The 6,001-nt window shown below is 45.8% G+C and overlaps 1 pseudogene; it reads left to right on the top strand.

Moving 5' to 3' along the window:
* Window positions 1-1,095: 1,095 nt before the first annotated feature.
* LOC109173586 lies at window positions 1,096-1,640 on the top strand (annotated as a pseudogene).
* The last annotated feature ends 4,361 nt before the right edge of the window (window positions 1,641-6,001 follow it).

The following is a 6,001-nucleotide window of genomic DNA, read 5'->3' as shown; positions in this document are numbered from 1 at the left end:
TGAGAGAGCAATTGAATCAGCGAAACGCCCAAAGTCAAGAGTAGAGCTGTCAAAACGGGTCCAACCCGTTGGGTTGGGCCCGTTTAACCCGTATTTTACACGGGCTGGGTTGGAGGATTTCCAGCCCGTCCCGTTTCCAACCCGTCCCGTGTAACCCGTGGGGGATACGGGTTATACGGGTTGGCCCGTGGGTTACACGGGCCGGCCCGTATAACCCGTATCCCCACCCACCCCACTTCCAAATGTATTGTATAATTGGGTATTTTATTAATATTTAAAAAGATTGTTGCTAACAAGACTTGAACTTTTGACCTTTTACTTAAGTTATCAAATTATTACTATTAAAACCAATTACACTAAGAACACATGTTAAATATTTAATATAATTATATATCTATTTACATCATTCACAAGCATTACTAAATATATATCTATATATCTATATTAATTAATACAATTAATTGTATCGTAATATAAATAGTAATTTAAAGTTTATTTATTATATAAACTACATAAAGTAATAAATTATATATTTTATAAACTTTATAACTTAATAGTATATATTTTAATTACAAATAAAAAATATTACATGTAAAATATATTAGTATTAAATATAAATTAAATAAATTATAATTACATATTAAAAACTAAAGGGTGAAGTGCCAAATAGCACCATGAACCAATAACGAAATGTCATGCCGCACCCTAATCTTACATAAGTGATTATTTGATTCACAAACCAAAAAAAAATTATTCGCCTAGCTTTTTTTACAGGTAACCTTCAAGTTATAGGTAATAACTTGGTGATGTGGAGGTGATTTGGCAGACACGTGTTTTGTTTTGTATATGTGGCAGCCATTTCAACAGTTTAATTTAAATCATATTCCGGACAACGATGCAGCCGACGTGGCTGGTAGCCCGACGACGAGGACGGTGGTGTTCTGCGCCCAGGGATAGCGAATTCGCACATTGGGCCCCCCCACTGGTAGTCCTCCTCCTCAGCGTCTGCATTCTGAGTGTGTATGTTATTCTGCACCATACCAGCCAGAACTTCTGGTTCTTGTTCATCTTCCTGGGTAAAAAAAAAAAACTCTCATTTTCAATACTATCTTACCAGCTAAAACCTTCCTTCATTTTTCTCTCAACACATATTCTCCAATCCCAAAATGGCGACCTCTACGCTCAATCCAAACGCTCCGATCTTCGTGTCGTCGTCGTATCGCGCGGTGGAGGACTTCTCCGACCAGTGGTGGGACCTCATCCGCTCCTCTCCCTGGTTCCGCGACTATTGGCTCTGTGAGTGCTACGCCAATGTGGACTCCTCCTTCCCTGCCTTGGACGATTTCGACTTCGACATCGATTTCTCCGGCTTCGGCTCCGATCCTTTCGCCGACGGAACCGTCCGCGACTCCGGTAACATCACATTAACGGAACCGTCCTCTCCCTGGTGATTGTAGGAGCCTTGAAGTGGCAGAAACCGCGAACTGCGGCGGAGATTCCCAAGTACGGTCAGAAGGCGCCGAAGATCGTGAATGTGAAGGTGAGCCCCAGGCCGATTCAGCAGCCGCGGTAAAGCGGACCCTTTGCTTGACACACTGAGTTAGGTCATAAATAAGCCAAATTAGTAAGAAATGTTAAAATAGCTTCCACATCAGATTATAACCGGAGCCATGTCACCAAGGCAACAAAGAAACCTGTAAAAAAAGCTAGGCGAATAATTTTTTTTGGTTTGTGAATCAAATAATCATTTATGTAAGATTAGGGTGCGGCATGACATTTCGTTTAGGGCTGGGCACTTCGGGTTTCGGTTCGATTTTTTTCGGTTTCGGTTTTTCGGTTTTAAAAAAATTAAACCATTCGGTTTAAAATATAGTTCGGTTTCGGTTTCGGTTTCGGTTTGAAAAGTTCGGTTCGGTTTAGGTGAAAGTCTACTATTTGAACGTTTCTTTTTTTGCCTGACCGGTTATTCAGTTGGCTCACTTGAAGTGCCACTTGAAGTATTTTGTTGATGACAAAATGAAAAATCATTCATCTATAGTTAATATTTGAAAAATAAAAATTACTAAAACACCAAATGTTTGGACTTACAACTTGGAGTTGAGATTTGAGGACTTGAGGAGTTAAAATTATTAATTGTTATAATATTTATATACATAGAAATTTAATTAAAATATAATCAACAATTAAAGTAATTATATAATGATTTTAATAAAATGATAATTAAAGAATAGGAAACAGGTATCATAGTTAATTATATATATATATATATATATATATATATATATATATATATATATATATATATATATATGTGTGTGTGTGTGTGTGTGTGTGTGTGTGTGTGTGTGTGTGTGTGTGTGTGTGTGTGTGTGTGTGTGTGTGTGTGTGTGTGTGTGTGTGTGTGATAATAATGATAGAATTATGAAACTTTAGAATTAAATAGCAACGGTGTAATAACGGTATAATGGTATTTTAGTCTAACAAGAATGTAGTACGGATAATTTTATTCATTACATTTGAAGTGTGCAATATTTAATGAAAAATGTATACCCTTATTAGCATACAAATGTGAATATAGACATGAATGTGGGTATAGCTTAGTGGGTAAAGCTCTTAGTTTATAATCAAATGAGTAAGGGTTCAATCCTCACCTTAAACATTTAATATAATATATATCTATTAATTAATATTTAAAAAAAAAAAAAAACAGAAAACGGATCGGTTTCACCTAAACTAGGACCGATCGGTCTTTCGGGTAGAAACCGAACCGATTTGGTTTGGTTTGGTTCGAATTGGATCGGATAACCCGAATCGATTTGCCCAGCCCTAATTTCGTTATTGGTTCATGGTGCTATTTGGCACTTCACCCAAAACTAAAATCTAATTTTTTATGTATTTGTCATATGTGTATAGGCCGGGCTGGCCCGTTTTGACAGCTCTAGTCAAGAAAATGAGTCGGCACACTTGAACTGGCCGCCAGCCCTGATGCCGTTCACTCCCGAACAAATCCGAGCCCTCGGGCGGGCTATCGCCGCAGAAAATCGAGGAATGGGAGAACGATCGGCCTCACGGCCGCCGCCCCACAATCAACAACCGCCCCAAAGATCCAGGGAAGGCAGGCAAGGAGATCGACGAGCGGAGAGTGTACCAGTACGATCAGTCCATTCCAGGCTCAGACCAGATACCGCGCGCCGATCCGTGAGAGAACGACTGGGAGAGAGAGAGCTCAGTCGCGTACCGGTGGGACCACAAAATCGGGAGGCTGTCCGAGAAAGAGCTCGTACTAGAAGAACTAGGACTCGGGCGCGACGGTCCAAGCCGCCATGACGTAACAATGACCAACCGGCTGAATCAGAGGCCGGCGAAAGCACAGAATCCACCAGGAATCACACGCAAAATGACGAGGATGTGGCTCAACTGGCCCGAGAGGTGCGAAATCTGAAGGAGCAAATGGAAGGAAGGACCAAATCCCCTGGGCGAACGTTGCTCACCGCTTTGCCTTTTTCCTCCAAGATCATGTCTTACAAAGTACCCGGCGACTTCAAGTTCCCAGAACAGGCCACCTTTGACGGATCCGGTGATCCGCGAGAGCACCTTTTGAGTTATCAGGCTAAGATGCAGGTACTAGGGGTCTGGGATCCTGTCATGTGTAGCGATTTCCTACCGACACTAAAAGGACCGGCGCAAAGATGGTTGGTAGCTCTGCCCCCAGGATCGATACGCAACTTTGAAGAGCTGGCCGACCGCTTCATGAGTCACTACGCGGCTAACATCAAGCCACAAAAGGATCTGACCCATCTGGGGGACGTTCATCAAGAGGAGGGTGAATCCCTTAAAACCACTTGGCCTGGTGGCAAAAGGAAATCCAGTCTATCGAGGAGGTCGAGGACTAGACTGCTCTCACCTTCTTCATCGAATCTTTACGGTCCGGGCAACTGTATCGCGACCTACGTGACAACCGACCGGCCACCTAAGCAGAAGCCATACATATGGCTAATAAACGAGCTAACCCGGAGCAGGTCATGAAGCACAAGAGACAGTGCGAGGTTGGAGGATCCGCCAGCGGAAAGAGAACCCGCGCAGAGGCTAAGGAGAGACGCCTGGAAGCGCCTAGGCGACTTGAAACCAGGCGCCCCTACGATAGGCCCATCATCCATCCGTATAGGCCGACTCCTCAACATCCGGTGCACGAGGTACAAGCAGTCGCACCTCCACCGCCTCCACCGATTGAGGAGCGCGCGGTGAACGAAGAACCAGGTAAGATATCTAAATACTGTCGTTACCACAAACCCTACACTCACAGTACGGAAGAATGCTACTACCTGAAGAAAATCATGGAGGGAATCATTCAGCAAGGAACCCCGCCTCCTAACCAGTGGCGAAGAAGGTTGGCGGCCCGGGAAGACGGTGACCCTGCAGTAGCAGCTGAAAATAGTCGCGGAAAGCAGCCTGCGACCGAGGAAGACGAGGCCCAATGGCGGCAGAAGCTGGTCATTAACATGATAATCGGCGGACCAGAAAGAGGCAACTCGGCAAACACTAGAAAAGCTTGGGCCCGACAGTTGTATGTAGGGACAGTGTACGGGCGAGAAGAAGGTTCAAAGAAGACTTGCCGAGAGCCCATCACGTTCACCGACAAGGATCTGCCTACAGGAGAGACGCCGCATCGCGACGCCCTAGTCATCGCAATGGATGTGAATGGGGTGGTCGTTCGACGGATCCTGGTGGATACCGGGAGCAGTGTCAACGTGCTATACCTTGAAACCTTCACCAAGATGGGACTAAGCCGAGAGCAATTGAATTCGGTCAAAACACCACTCGCCGGCTTCACGGGCGATTCGGTGGAAGCGGAAGGATCCATCATTCTACCGGTAGAAATCGGCAGTTATCCCGACGTGCAGAAGTTGGACATGAAATTCATTGTGGTCAATTTGACCTGCTCGCATAACCCCATACTCGGACGGCCGGGACTAGAAGATCTGGGAGCATTGATCTCGATCGAGCACCTCTGCTTAAAGTTTCACACACCAAGTGGGATAGGCACGGTACGCTGCGACAGGAGAGTCGCTCGCGATTGCTACCTGCAAGCCTGCAGGGGCATGGGCAAGCGCGAGATGCAAGTCCATGAGATCACCGAAAAACCTTTGATGAAGGCAATGATACCCTGTCCCGAGCCGGCCGTGGAGTTGGAAGAAATCGAGATCGACCCCGGACAGCCGAAAAGGCGGGTTCGGATTGGCGTCGGTCTCCCGGAGGAGATACGCGAGGGAATCATAAAAGTGCTTCGAGAGAATCGGTTGGTCTTCGCTTGGGGGCCAGAGGATATGCCGAGGTTCGACCGATCTATCATTGCTCACCGACTTGCCGTAGACCTCGACCACCGGTCGGTCATACAAAAGAAGCGCTACTTGGCTAACGATAGGAGAGAGTTTGTGAAAAAAGAAGTAAGCATACTACTGGCCGCAGGTCATATCCGAGAAGTCAAATACCCAGAATGGTTGGCGAACGTGGTACTTGTACCTAAACCCCCGGCCTGGCGAATGTGCGTGGATTACACTAACCTCAACAAGGCCTATCCGAAGGATCCGTTTCCCTTACCCCGGATCGATCAACTAGTCAACAAGACGGCGGGGTCGGCCTTGTTGAGTTTTATGGATGCTTTCCGGAGGTATCATCAGATCTTCATGCATCAAGCGGATGAGGAGAAGACCGCGTTTCTAACGCCGGATGGGGTGTACTGTTACCGGGTCATGCCCTTCGGGCTAAAAAACGCAGGGGCTACATACACCCGGATGGTCTCCCGACTGTTCCAAGACCTATTGGGAAAATCCATGGTGGCCTACGTGGACGACATGCTGGTTAAAAGTCGAGAAGAAACCAGCCATGCGGGGGATCTGGCCGATTGCTTCCAGGTGATGCTTAAGTACAATCTCCGACTTAACCCAAAAAAGTGTGCCTTTGCAGTGCAAGGTGGAAAATTCTTAGGATATATGGTGACCAA

The sequence above is a fragment of the Ipomoea nil genome, unplaced genomic scaffold, assembly GCF_001879475.1.
Source record: "Ipomoea nil cultivar Tokyo-kokei standard unplaced genomic scaffold, Asagao_1.1 scaffold0482, whole genome shotgun sequence".
In the NCBI taxonomy this organism is placed as follows: domain Eukaryota; kingdom Viridiplantae; phylum Streptophyta; class Magnoliopsida; order Solanales; family Convolvulaceae; genus Ipomoea; species Ipomoea nil.
Note: the sequence above shows the minus strand (reverse complement) of the source record. Positions and strands in the feature narration are given on the sequence as shown.